Source organism: Drosophila montana, unplaced genomic scaffold (assembly GCF_035044405.1).
Source record: "Drosophila montana isolate Dmon_TW-CO22-7 unplaced genomic scaffold, ASM3504440v1 contig_3733_1, whole genome shotgun sequence".
In the NCBI taxonomy this organism is placed as follows: domain Eukaryota; kingdom Metazoa; phylum Arthropoda; class Insecta; order Diptera; family Drosophilidae; genus Drosophila; species Drosophila montana.
Window position 1 is genome coordinate 11,896,539 of NW_026998620.1, and position 14,623 is coordinate 11,911,161.

The 14,623-nt window shown below is 40.5% G+C and overlaps 1 long non-coding RNA gene across 1 annotated transcript in view; it reads left to right on the top strand.

The window, feature by feature from the left end:
• LOC135436066 (uncharacterized) overlaps positions 1-14,623 on the top strand; it is a 184,662-nt gene that overhangs the window by 68,433 nt on the left and 101,606 nt on the right. Inside the window, exon 2 of the long non-coding RNA XR_010437470.1 lies at positions 8,963-9,015. This is a non-coding gene — a long non-coding RNA (uncharacterized LOC135436066). The remainder of the gene's footprint in view (positions 1-8,962; positions 9,016-14,623) is intronic.

Below are 14,623 nucleotides of genomic sequence, written 5' to 3' on the forward strand. Positions count from 1 at the left end.
TATTAAAAATAAAATTGGAAGTCTCGCAACAAGGGTTTGGTTGAATGCCGGAAGTCTCGGTTGAAAGGCGCAATGTTAAAGTGAACAACTGGTTAGAAGGATAAGTGATATTTAAGTGACTGTTAAAATTGAAAAACAGTGAATGTGACTCGAAGAAATTGATCTTGAAAATATGCACATTTTTATATAAATATTGCTTTTGATTGAGCTTTGTTGTTGAGCTTCATAAAGCAAAAACTATTTAAATGAATGGTAAACTTCAGTTAGAAGCTATTGGCAGAGCTCTTGAGGGCGCCGATATTAAACTGATTTATCGAAAAGCACGCAGGCCAAGAGAGCTCGTTTGCCAACTTGCAACTCGTTCGAAAATCACGCGCCTTTGAAGTCGGAATGCGAAATAGAATTGAGCTGCCGCATCATTATGGAGTCAAAAGGAGTTGGCTACAAAGGCAGCTTTGGTGATTCCTTCACATATCCTCAATTAGTGTTAAGAGCTTGTCAAACAAGCAGCGAGATTAAAGCGACATGCCGCACCCACCCACCTCGTGCCCCTTGCTAGATAACACGCAACTAACCATGGCGCGCAGGTCTCCAAGGGCAGGGCGTAACCCGAAATCGATTGCCAATCGCCGCCAGCTCATTTTACCTTCCATTGACAGAGAAAAACAACAATCGCAGCTGAACAGGCAGACAAACGCAAACATCTAATTGCCTGGACAGAGCAAATATAATGGCACAAGACACTGGGGACTACTTAGCAGCAGGAGCTGAAGCTGGGAACTCTAGCTGTAGCTGCAGAGCTGCCCAGTGCCTGGCAAACATGTTACAACAATAAAAAGGTGAAGGATTAATAGCAAATAAATTGATGTTGAAATGGCGATTAGAGTGGACAGTAGAAACGATAGATTACACATTGCTGTGGACACAGCTTGAAGTCCATTTTGGGGCACATTTAAAGCCACTTTACGTGCCACGAGTATTTCTTCCAACGAGTTCGGCCACATAAATCATCTCAGAAATTTACCTATAAAAGAAAATGTCAAATGCGTTGAAAGCTGGAAAACCAAAAAGAAAAAAAAAACAGAACAAAATCGTGAATAGCCCGCATTATCATATGAATTTTTGTGGCCCACCCGCAAAACAACAAAAAGCCAAAAGTTGTATAAATTTGCGAGCCACTTGATATGCATGTGTGTGTGTGTTAGTGGTGCATGTGGCACAACAAAAGGTAAAGCAAAGAGGGTCAACACACAAAGCTGGACACAACAGTGCGGTGCGGCTGGGGTTGAGTGCATAAATTTTCATAAATTTCTGGGATACGCAAGAACTTTGATTTATATGATATTTGGTTTTGTGTTAGTTTGTGCTACACGCTCATCATAACTGAGTGAGAGTATGAGATTTGGAATTGGGTTTGGGGCTGGCATCTGATTGCCATGAAAATGGGGCTTGCAACGTGTGACGAATCGCATAAGAGTTCGAAGGGAATATCGATTGAGCGTTCCCCCCTGGCGAAAAGTGTTGCGCTTTAAGCTAAGATGAAAAACAACAACAGAGACTGACCTTTAGCTCGACCACTTTTCACGTTCATTTTCACAGTGAAAAACAGCATGGGGAATAGGCAAAAATGGAAGTGGTTTGCATGTTGAACAGAAACAATCAAATCGCAATTTACTGGCTCATGGAAAAGCGATTTATCGCTGGGGAAGTTAGTCGGTCATAAAACATCCATTAACTTCATGTCAATGTTGCATATACGCACAGCCTGCCTTCCCCCAACCCCCCCTCGCCCTACACCGCACCGCTATCCCCTTTGGTTAGTCAAGGGCCGTTCATTTGCGGTATTGGTCGTGCATGGGAGTCGCAGTCCTGGCCGCATCTATGTCCTGTGCACACTGCAAATTGCTCGGCGCCGCCTCTGCAACATGTCAGCGTTTTATTTGCTTTTGTCCAAGAACCAAACCCAATGACACGTGATAAGAAATGGCAGGCGATGAAAAAAAAGAAAACAGAAAAACATGTCAGAGTTTTCCAGTCGGTAGTGCCCGAATAGAAGATAGCCTATAACGAAAGTCCAACTGCCTTTAAAAGCATTCCGATTTTTTATGTAATTATATGTTTACACACAAATGGAATATTAAACATTTGTAGTCTTGGCATTTGTAGTCAGATTTGTATGTAATTTGCATTTACCTCAGCTCGATGCTTTTTCGATGCGTCATTCAATGTGTGTTTCTTGAGATTCTAGGCACGGATAGAGGTATCGAAAAACTGAAAAGTTCGGCATCCATTTATTCCTTGTATTTATTTATTTAAAGACTAGAAAAATTAAGAGCTTAGAGTCTTATTAAAATACTAAAATTCAAAGTAATATCATTGACGAGATGGGGGTAACTTATTTGCCTGTTTATGCCACATTTTCACAGCTAATTTTGTCGGTGAAGTTTTGAGAGCCTACAGCTTAAAAGAAAGGCGTTGGTATTCTAAAGTAAAAATTAAAAATTATCTTAATTAGTTGTATTAATTTGGAATATATAATAAATTAATAAATCGGAAATCAAGAGGAGAGAGAAATTTGTAATAGAATATAGAATGTTAAGTGAATAGGTTATTGAAATAGAGATGGGAAAACAATGATCCGAAAGGGCAAGTTTTAGTCCGTCCGTCAAGCTTTATTGACCTTCGTTTGGTGTGTCGAGCTTTATAAGTTAGATAGCTATGATTGGAAAACCTTATCTTACTTATCGATTTGATTAATCTGCTGTAAGACGGCATTCGATTCAAAATTTTAAGTATTTTTACTAAGGAACAGACCCACAGACCAATTCGAATATATATGATCACCAATCATATAGCATATTCTTTTAAAGCTAATTTTGTAAGCCTCCTTTTGTCGTTTACACGAAAATATGAACACTCTTTTTTACACGTTTTCAATTCGTACAGGGTATAAAATAACAGTCAAAAAAATCGGAAAAACAACAATTGCACACGTTCGCAAAACCAATTTTCCAATTGCCGCAAAGAAACGTCAAAATTTTTGTCGCACTTTTTTTCCCCCCTTTTCTTCTTTTTTTTTAAGGCAAACGCACTGTGGAATTTCCGTCTAACCAGCCCAAACGAAATGCCAACCACTCGACAAGAGTTAATTGTTGCTGGTGGTGGTATTATAAGTGTCTAGAAGTAAATACTTCTGACTGTCATTGCCAAAGATATGTCGGGGCAGGTCTGTGGCTGCCACTGCGGCTACGGCTGCGGCGGCGGCGGCACTTAGCCGTAATGTGTTGCGAGTGCGGCGCCTTGGCGCAAACTTTTGAATTACCTCAGTTACAGGCACAAAGATGAAGGCTGTTACCGTTATACAGGCTCATATACCCCTAACCACCCATATACACCCCATACTCATTCTCATTAATGCCGTTTCAAGTTGCGCAACGAAGCTTTGCCCCGGCTTCGCTCTCGCCCCCCGCCTCTTTTTCGCTTTGGCTCAATTCCAATGTTTGTCTTTCATTTGGCCTCATCCCCCTGCTCTGCGCGTTGCTCTACGATTATTACCTGCTGTTAAAAATTTCATAATCTTACAGATAATAATTTAATGTGCCGCTTTTAGTGGTGAGCATTAAAAAGTTTGCCAAGAAGTATTTGGTAAAGCGTTGTGCAGAAGAGACGGCGGGGTGCGGCTTTTAATATTGCTGTAAACAGGTAATTGTGTTTAGCCGGGACTTGGTCTTGGGCGGGGCTGGCTCTCGGTTTTGGTTTGGGTTGATAAGCAGCTGTCGCTGGCTCAGCTTTGGCCATAAGTTACTCAACACTGGCTGCCTGGCCTGAGCCGGCACGTTCACTAAATCATTGGCCGGGCGAAACACTTGTTAGCCTGTCATAAGTTCTAGTCCCAAGCCCCCCAACACTCTCCAGTCCCCTTGTTGCGAATGTGCGAACATTGCCATTAGCACTGCAGGAAGGCAGGCAGGCAGGCAGGCAGGACTTATCTATGCAGCGGCGGGGACGCCCCCAATCGAAGGTATGTCCTGGCGAGTGCGTGTGTGTGTTTAGGTAGCTACTGTCTCGACCGTCTGCCGGCATCTGTGTGCGTGTGTGTGGAACTTTTCAAAGTTATGCGCATTTCTGCTGACCATTGGAATTCTGCAGCTTTTGTTTTTGCTCTCTCGGACATGGACAAAGGTCGACGGCGGCGGCAGCTGTTGCCCGAACGTTTTGTCTGCCCTGCCCTTCGCTTTTTTGCAGGCGGCGCATCCGCATCCTTGGCGTGCTTGGCAAACGATTGGGGATTAATACTTTGGTGCTGTTCTCTTTTTTTTTTGCCACGGCTTTGGCGCGTCGTTTGGCGCAGTTTATTGAAAAGGTGACACTGCAGTGTCCAGGACATTGCCAAAGTTTAGTCCTTGCCCAGCAGCAAAGTTTAGCGTGTGTTCTGCTTCACATCGTCTAATACCCTTGCAGAAGGTATAATCATTTTCTTACTCAATGTGTCAACTAGCGAAGGATATGCTGTATGATTGATTAGCATCAATTGGCGATTGCGTCCTTCTGTTTCTACACAAATCAGCCTCTCAGCTTAAAAGTTATCCTCGTGAAATTTCGTAATATTGCATATCGTATAGTTTCCATAGAAATGATCGCCCGAAAATTAGGATTTGTTGGAAAACTAGTTTGGAAATTATTTGGGAAGAATCGATTGATAAATCAGGTTTTGTATGGAAAACAGTTCTTGACCAAGCTCAGCAATTAGAAGTGCTTCCAATATATTTGAAAGTGCGTATCAGATAGGACTTTTATATTATATGTCTTAAAGGGTATTGAATCTTCGGCGTGGCGAAGACGGCTGTGCTATCTTGTTTTTTTTTAGTGAGTGCGTGTTTGTGAATCCCGATATTATCGACGTGTAACATATGTGAACATGTCGTTTGACACATTTGTCAGTTGGCTTAAAGTTTGGACTAACCAGTAGGATGCGGCCTTAAAGCCATTTGCTTGGCCAAGTTGGCGTTTTGGCTGCAGAGCTAATTTCAATTGTCGCACACACACCGAGCAAGGCCAAATTGTAAGCCACTTCGCAGCCAATTAGTTGCTTTCAACAGCTTTTCACATACACGCAAACACACACACACTCACACGGCACTCACGCGGCACAGTCTGTTATGCATATACACACATATAGGCAAGCACACGTACGTTGACAAATGACAGGCAGTGTTAACGGTGTTTGGCAGCACTTGTGCGCCTCATTATGTGGCATTTGGGCTAACCGCTTTAATTAGCTCTGCAAGCGGTGCACACACTCACACAGAGTCACACACCCACACACATGCCCATACACATACACAAAATGCATGCATGCACTGGCGCCGGGCTCAAAACTTGCATGTGGTCAGCGGCTGTCGACCCCAAAAGCCACTTGGGTCCGTCGAGTGTTGAGTGCACTGACTAAATGCTACTAATACGTTGTTGCAAGCACCTTCCTGCCACGGCTGTCGTTGACTTTAATTGAGTCACAAATCAAACAATATATACTACAGCACCAAATATACACTCTCTCACACACACGCGCACAATTGCTTGTGCCTCGCTAATTTATTACACAAAGTGTTGCATACTTTCGTGGGCTTAGTCTGCAGGATGTTAATGGCTTGGTCGAGGGGGCACCTGCAGAAGACGACGGCGTTAATTTGCCTGCTAATGAGCCGCATAACACGCGCAGCAGACCTTGCGACAGACGCTGGCGGTATCTCATTATGCCAATTTTAAAGCAGCTGGCGCTGGCAATGCGGTGTATACGTAACTTTGCCCTTTGCCGCTCACATGTCAACTATCCGGAAATGTTTCTTATCGCAATCGACGTATTTGCGTTGGCGCCAGTCGCCGCTGCGAAATATTTTTAAAGAAATTTTGCCAGCGTGTAGAAAAATTATTTGCAAACCGCATAGAACGAAATTTGGTCATCCCACCGGGGAAGGGGCTGCTCGTTGCCCAAGGGTGACAAAGAGACACTGGCTTGTTGCTGTTGTTGTTGCTGCCGTTGCTGCTGTTGCTGCCGGGTTGAAAGTCAGCGTCACAGTTGCTTCCCTAGCTTTCATATTTTGAATACAAATTGCTTTATTTGCGCTGCTGCGCCAATTTGACATACCCCCAGCTACACTGCCACCCCTTCCAGCCCCACACCCCCCGTTCGCTGCTCTTTGTGTTTGCTGTGCCAGTTTCGGTCGACTTCATTGCGAATTTTACATAGATATAAACAAGTGCTCAGGCCATCGCCTACCTTTTTCACTCTGTCGCTGTGTCTGTGCCCTTTTCTTCTCATTCTAATACCCTGTACTCACGTAATTGGGAAGAAGGGTATTATATGTTTGTGCAAAGAATATATGATCTACAGACTTTAAATTTGAATATTTGGCCCTTCAACTATCTCCGAAAATTAAGATTATTTAAAATAAAAGTATCTTACCGCTTTTTCACGAAATTGATAAGTATCAATTTTCAGAAAGTTAGTTTTTTTTACCTCATCTTGGAGGTTATAAGAGCTGAGTTATCGTATAGATCAACAGATTATTTAAGTTTTTTAAGCCTTCCCCGATTATCCTAACTGGCACAATCTGTATTGGTTGAATATCTTTTTTTAAATTTATATAAATATCAGATGGTATGAGGTGGTAAGTCCCTGCTTTAGGTGCGGAGTAGGCGGTTCGAATGTTTGCAATTTCAGCTCGGAGCTGGATGTAGGGTATAATCGATTTGACCACTCCCGGCTACAACAATCTGACATGTTTTTCTCTGGACTATTTCTTTTGCATTTTATTACAAGCCACACACAACGCTTTGATTCGCCAGGGGTTGGTTGTCAGTGCTGCCACGGTATGGCGGGGTGTGCGGTGGGGTTGGCGGCTCTATAGGTAGTTCTGGTTTTGAAAAACAAATTGCTCCCCGGTGAGCGTTTGGCAGCATTTGGCAAAGTTATTTGCATGCCTTTTTCGTCCTGGTTCTCTGCGCTCAAATCTCAAAATACATAATAATTTAATAATATTTGTCAGGCAGATAAATCATCCACAGTTAATATGACAATGACTGACAGCAGAAGCTGCGGCTTTTTAAAATGCAAACAGCACAGAAAAAAAGAGATAATAAAAAATTTGTATCAAGGTAATATGACAACATTGTTGACAAATTGCCTTGTGGCATTTGTGAATGTTTGCAAGCCAATTTTTCTGTTGTTTTTTTTTTTTTGTTTTTATGTGGGGAATAGATTTTAATGTCAAGCGGCTTTACGATCCAGATCTAGATGCCCAGCTCCCTGTCCTGGGGCAACTTTGTTGCAAGCACGCATAAAAATGAGATGCCGAAAAAAAACCCGACACACAAATTAGCGCAGAAACTGAGCCAAAAAGCTGAGCACAGTTTTACGACTTCATATATGCAGATTTTTGACTTGCTGAGGAAGTTATGCGTAGGAAATATGCTTTAATTAGCTGCTGACAACAACAACAGCAACAACAACGTGAACACCAACAACAACTCAAATACGATGTGGGTTAGCATCAACAAAGTAGCGTCAAAACATCCGCTCGCTAATTTTAGCGATCGTCTGAGCAAATCTCTAGCAAATACATAACCCCATCCACACCCGCATCTGTATCTGCATTTGGCATATATATATATATATATATATATGTATTTATTACTGCGGCCTATTCCTCGACCTTTTGGAGCAGCAGCACGTACAGGCGTCTTGTTTTGATTTGTTTGGCGTTTTGTTTATGTGCCACGTCTGGGCCCGGACAATATTTCCAATGGTGTCGAGCAGGTGCCGAGATCGCATTTAAAATAATAATAATAATAATATCTCCCATTGAGTTGCTAAATATAATTATTATTATTATTGGTAGACAGTTGACATTTTTTGTCTTTTATGGGCTCCAAAATTAGTGGGGCCGCATCACAGAGCTTTATGACAAATTAATACAATGGCCGCCCTCCGTTAAGCGAAGGGAAACGTATGTGGCATAGTGCGATTTATGCCAGTATTTATCATTCCCAGCCAAAATCAAATGAAACATTATTACATTATATTTTGCACATTGTGTAGAATATTTGTACGTAGCGGACAACTGGATTCATTCAATTACAATTCGTTGTTTGTCTGCCATTGTTCATTGTTAAATAGAATGTGTGCGACATAAATATTAAACGCAAAACTGAAACATTCAAGTGCCCTGCAATAATAATATATATAATTTACGATCAATAATTTAATATTCTTAAATTTGCACACCAAAAACATAAAAGTTGTTTGAAATATATGTAATTAAATCTGGCTATCATCTATCTTAATTTGGCCTTTTTAAAGGTTTTGCGTGCTTGGCCGATTTAGATAAGGTTTTCGATTCGAACTATCAGCAGTCTTACAGTTGCGATTAAGTTCAGTTGTTATTGATGATAAGTCAGCATAGTTAACTTCCCTGAACATAATATTCTGTATCTGTATTATAGCTAAGCTGTTTATTAACAAATTTATTAACAACTATGAACCAAATCTTCGACCAAACCAGTTGGCCAATGGACAACCGAAATAAAGCACAAACCAAACCATATTTTTCCTTTAAACATGGTTTGGTTCAATGTAAAAACCTTTTGAGGATATGTTAGATGCCAATGTTGGGTATAAATTAAATAAGCGCGCATCTTGCATAAGTAAAATATCAACGGTTCTTCTTAAAATCTTGCTTTTTGAAAATTAAATAAAATGAGCCAAGATTTATGGATGTAGAAAACCATGTTCACAGACCGAGCTCTAAGTTAGGGCTATTATTTAGTTAGTGGATTTTTTTTTTGAGATCTCATTGCATTTTTATCAAGAAACATATGCAAACATTTATACAATTTTTTTGAAATAATAACAATTTATGAAAACCAAACAGCAGCACAGCTTTAATGTAATTTCTTTTTTCAGATATTTTCGAAACCTTCAAAATATATCTATAAAATTAAGTGAAATAATTAAAGGTATGTACACATTAATATTAATAGATTTTAATTCTCATTTTGAATATTCCAAAAATTATTTACGTATTTAAAAATTGTATAATATTCATCGAAACGAGTTACTCAATATTTTCTGAATGCTCGATTGCTTCGAATGCTATTTGACGTTAAGCTAACATATATCGTAAGGGGAAATGGCCAAAACATTGCGTTAACAGCATCGTGGCTGTTAAGTGTTGCCACTGTAGTAGCTAACATGGCAGCGTGACGCTTCTCGGCCTTTGCCAGCCGCAGGGCCATCAGTCGGGGAACGGCCATTGGGGCCGCAGCAACGTGTTGGGGCAGCTGGCCAGGAGCGCGACCGAGTTGTGGCAGCCAATTGGCCAACTGAAAGGCTACCGACTGCTGTAATTGCTGTAATCATTGCTGCGACTGTGACAGAACAGACAAAGTCACATTTGCAGTTGCTCATTTGTCGCTACATCTATGGCCAAAGTTTGGCCATTAAACTCTGCCCAATTGCTGTGATTCATATGCTGTCAGGCAGAGGGCAGAGCCAGATTTTATGACAAACGGAAGACACTTGAGGAAAAGTTTTTGCCGCGTCGCAATAAAATGCGAGGAACCTGTGCGAAATTCAATGAAATTATTGAAATCTATGCGACAGCTGAGGTTCATTTATGGCATCCTTTGAACTATTGATGAGCCGTTTCATACAATTAGCGCTAAATTGCTTGGCTCGAGTGCGTCAAGTGCCAGAGGCCATTTAATGGCCAACTCAAAGATCGCCCATACTCGTCAGCAACGCCCAAGCCCGCCCCCTTCCTGGGCCTTGACAGCATTTTCTTGCCCCTGCCCAATTTGGGCATTATTAATGTGCTCGGCCCTACTCATTGCGCTGCTAATACTTGAAAAATGAACGTAGACAATTTTGCGCACCTTTTTGGGCCGCAGTCTTTTTGGGCTGTAATGAGTTTGTTGCTTTCTATTTTTTCGCCTTCTATTTTTTGTTGTTTTATTTTTGGCAGCCAACATTTGGCACTGGCATTTCAAATGCTCCTCACGTTGCGAGTCCATTGGCGCCGGGGGTTGGAAGTTGCAGCAACTTGACAGCAATGTGAATGATTGAGCGCGTGTCCATCAGAAATGCGTCTAATTGGTTTTTGCCTGCCGCGCAAAATGCGCAGCATAAAAAATAAAAACACAAAAAATAAAAACCAAAATAAGAAAAAAGGGTAAAACCGTCTGCCAAAGGTAATTTTTTGTAATTTGCAATTCGTGTTCCTTCAGTGTTTTCAAGGCGGGGGCAACTAATTTGATTTGCTGCTGACAGATTTGCCCCCTGCCTGAAGGCTGCTCTTTAAAGTTGGCGCAAAGCAAAAGGCCTAACTGCTCTTTGCCTTATCGCGTGGGCCAATAAACTTGGCCAAATGGCCAAACGGCTATCAACAGCTGCGTTTCATAGGCAACATCTCAGCCAGGCAGGACTCGGTTCGCGTTAATGTAATGTAAGTAATTTAGCTCAACCTATGCCAGCCAGCGTTCTCTATCTGTGGGGGAGTTTAATTTACGGCCTAGTCACAGACTCACACACATACAGAGCACTAAACACATTTACGTGTTATTCAATTTTGCAAACTAAACGTAAAAATATCATGTTTCCGGGCCCCAAAACAAACAACAACAGGAAATGCGCCAAGGGGCGGGTTGAGGAGTGTACAAGCAGAAGCAGAAGCAGAAGAAGTTGAACAACAACAACAAACACGGTAGCAGACACTTTCACTTACGCTTCGATCTATGAGTGTGTGTATGTGTGTGTGTTTTGTGAGTGTGCAAAAGTAAATATCAGGTTAATGGATTTGACGCCGCCAGCGTCGCACGCAAAAATTTTCACTTTCACTTGGCATCTGCTGCTGCGGCTGCTGCGATTCAACATTTTCCACTCAATAAATTTTTTTGTAGCTGCGGCAACATTTTCCCACCGATAAGCAATTTGGCCAGGCTCTGGCGCCGGCTCCTTGCCTGATTTTCCACGTTTGCCTCATTTGCTGCGCTCAATATTTCGGCTGATTTCTTGTGTATTTTTTGCTTAGGCCTGCTAAATGGCGCACCTTTTAAGGCTGGCTTTGTCTTAAACGTTGCAAATTGTTAAATGTGCCACAAGAAATTGTTTGCCAAGCTGATGAGCAATGAGATTTGGCCTAGAAGGTGGCACCACTCCGGGAAGGAAAACTTTAGCATGAGACCAATTTAAAGTAGAAATGTCAACTAAGCTTACAAAACAAGGTATCTAGAAGTTCCTTTTGCATGGTTCGACCTACACTTTGATATTTCAACAAAAAATTGGATACTATACAATACATTCAAAATATAATATGAAAAGTTTTATTTAGTATAAATTTTAAGCTGGCGTGCTCGAGGTCAATGTTTGAGATAACGACCAAGAACATCAAGCTCTCAACAGCAAGATTGAACAGGTTGTTTGTAAAGATATTTTAAGAACCACTCGTTTCAATTATCTGCTGACTTTGCTATCGATTTAAGATTGGCACGCCCTTGTCCTCAATCCGAAGTCCACAGCCATAACTACTTGAGAATTATAAGCAACGAAAAGGCGACAAGGGATGACAAAACCAAGCCCTACTGTTATGGTGATAAAGAGCGATGCCCTTCATACAATTAAAAATAGTTTTTTTTTTTGTATATAGATACTTTGAAAACAAAAAATATTGATAGAAAATATATTTATCTAGCTTGAACTATGATGTGAAATGTAAAAATGTATAAATATTTATTTGTAATTATACTTTATTATATATTATTAGTTTAAAACGCAGCTTGCTTGCCTAAACCTTACTTGAATAAGTTAGAATCGCGCAGTATAGCAATATTTGTAATTTAGTTAATTTTTAGGCCAGCTCAATACATATTTAAATGCATACATTCATGTACGTATTAAAATAAACTGAAACAAACATGCATACATACGATTGTAATAGTTGGTAAAAATATTACAGAGATATTTGAAAATAAGCTTAAGATCCCTCAAATTAAGAAATAAATGTTGGAACAGCTTACGCCCATACAACTTTTTTCGCGATTTGTCCATAGTTGCGGGTGGATTTTCCCAAAATCTACAGTAAAAATTTCTGCTTCCTATGGTTTGAGCTGTGCGTTGATCACCAATCAGTCAGTCATTCAGTCAGTCAGGACAAACGGTTTTATATATAGAGATTAATTTTTCAAATGTACTTTTTATATTTTAGATACTTAAATTTATAGCCTAAATCGATGCTCATTTGACTTGAACAGTTCCCAAAATTTTACTAAATGAAACTTCTGAAATTGAAAATAATTTTGATTTGCACTCGTTTTTGATTTCTCACCTTCATTTATTCATGCGAGAAAGACAAATCTCAAATTTGGCGAAATATTCCTTTAGCTCTTGGTCTTGCTTCAAATTTAAAGCCATCTAGTGAACTGATTTTTTATCCATGCCATTAAAAATCTCTTGGCCTCTTATCGAATGGGAATTGGCAACACATTCGCGTGCCAGCTCCCCCTGTCATAAAGACTGATTATGTGTCCGCGTCCACACACTCACACACACTCACAGATTCGTAGAATCGCGGCCAGCGGATGTTTCTCGTATGCAGAGTGGGCGCAAGGTACAAATACAAATCTCATGTGATCTCCGCCCAGTTGCCGCCAAGTCGCTAAGTCGTTTTAATGGCCAATAAAAGCAAAATGTTGTCACTTTTTTCGAATTTGTATAAATTTTCATTGCCCGGGATAAGCCGTGGCTGATGCCGATGCTGATGCTGAAATACTACGTGCAATTTGCCCCAATCCTGTCGAAAGGGCAAAGGGTTGTTGCCGACTGGGCAATGTATTTGTTGTTGTTTACGATGTAGCAAGTAATTTTTTGCAACTTATCGCTTGCAACAGCAGAAACAACAACAACAGGAGTCGACACTTTCGCGCTGTTGTGACTCCGCTTTGCACTTTTCGCTTTCGCCTCTTTATGTTTGCCTCTACTTTGATTTAGTTGCTGCGCCTTTTGCCACGCCCCACGCCCGTATGCCGCCCATCCCAGCTGAACTTGTTTGTGTGTTTGCCAGAGAATTCAATTTGTTTGCCTGTGTGCCGCATGAAAATAAATAAATGAAACGCAAATCGTTTCAAATCGTCGCAAATCGGCATCAGAAGCCAATTTGATAGCCTCAGCTTTAACCGAGCAGCAGCAATTTTATGACTCGCTCGTGGCTAGATTTCCCAGCATTATGTGCTTTTTGATAATAATTTATGTTTATTTACTTAAGCATTTGCAATTTTTCAATTGCCCAACCGATAAGCGGTCTATTTGCTGTCCATTTCCAATTGTGGCCGCATTTTCCATTGCATACTTTAAGGCGATGTCTCTGAGCTTGGCGCCAGAAATTTAAAGCACTTTGACTTGCACATTTAAATTTTTGTATATAATTATAAATTTGAAATTTAATTGGTTTCTAGAAATGTTGAACTTATTAATCGTGCATGCGGAACACCATTTTACCGAACCGAACTCAAAAGCAGGGCATTGATTCGAACCCTCAACCAAACATTTCTTTTTTCGAGCTTAGAGCCTTATTTTGCGTATATTAGATTTGGTGCAAATCTGAAGCGATGCTTCTCATAAAATACGTGGCTCATAAATTCCCTGAAATTTGGGCAAAACTCAATTCACCTTCTAATGAAAGCTGGCTGCTTTTACAATCTCATCAAATGCTTGCCAATATGCCAGCCTTAAAAGAAATGTTATAGCATATCGTTGTTTATGCCTGTGTTGTCGGCATTTTTGCATAATTTTCGTATTATTTCACCTTAGGGCTAAACAGAAAAGCGGAGCAAGGCTGAAGCTGAAGCAGAGCATCCGTGGCATTCGCAGCGCCAAAAAGTTTATTGATGTAATAAATTGTTATTTGCTCAAAAGTTGTGCCCTTTGTTTTTCCACATGGCTGGCAAGGCGCCACCAAAGCAGCACCACCCGCTGCACCACCTACCACCACATTTATTTTTTCTCAGCTCTGCTCTGCTCTGCTCACCTCTCATATTATTTTATGCTGCATATGATTTTATGTGCATTTAATAGATCGAACAAGACACCAAAAGGTCCTATGCCATATGTTGGTCGTTCGATTTATTTACGAGACAAGCGTACAAGCAACAACTGCGGAAATGGAACTATAAGCTAGAAAGGTCGACTTGTTGGCTACCCTGTACACAGGCTTTAAACAAGCTCTGTTAATTATATATCGAATAAATTTTCAAACGAACAGGTTAAAGATGGGAACTCCAATATTTTATAATAATCCGGATTATTTTTACAATAAAAAACAAGTTTGCTTAATTTATTTTGTGTTTCTATCTGGATTATTATTTGAAAAATGTGGAAATAATTATATTTCAATATTTTAATTCAAGATAACAGTTATATTCAATAGTTCCATTAAAAATGGTAAGAAACTCGAGGAGCCGAGGCATTGCGGATGTGGAAAGCCATATTTACGATTATGTTTGGCTGGCAGTCATGATGCCCTCTGTTTTGAGCTACAGCAAATATATATTCTCTCAAAGAACTTTTTCGTTT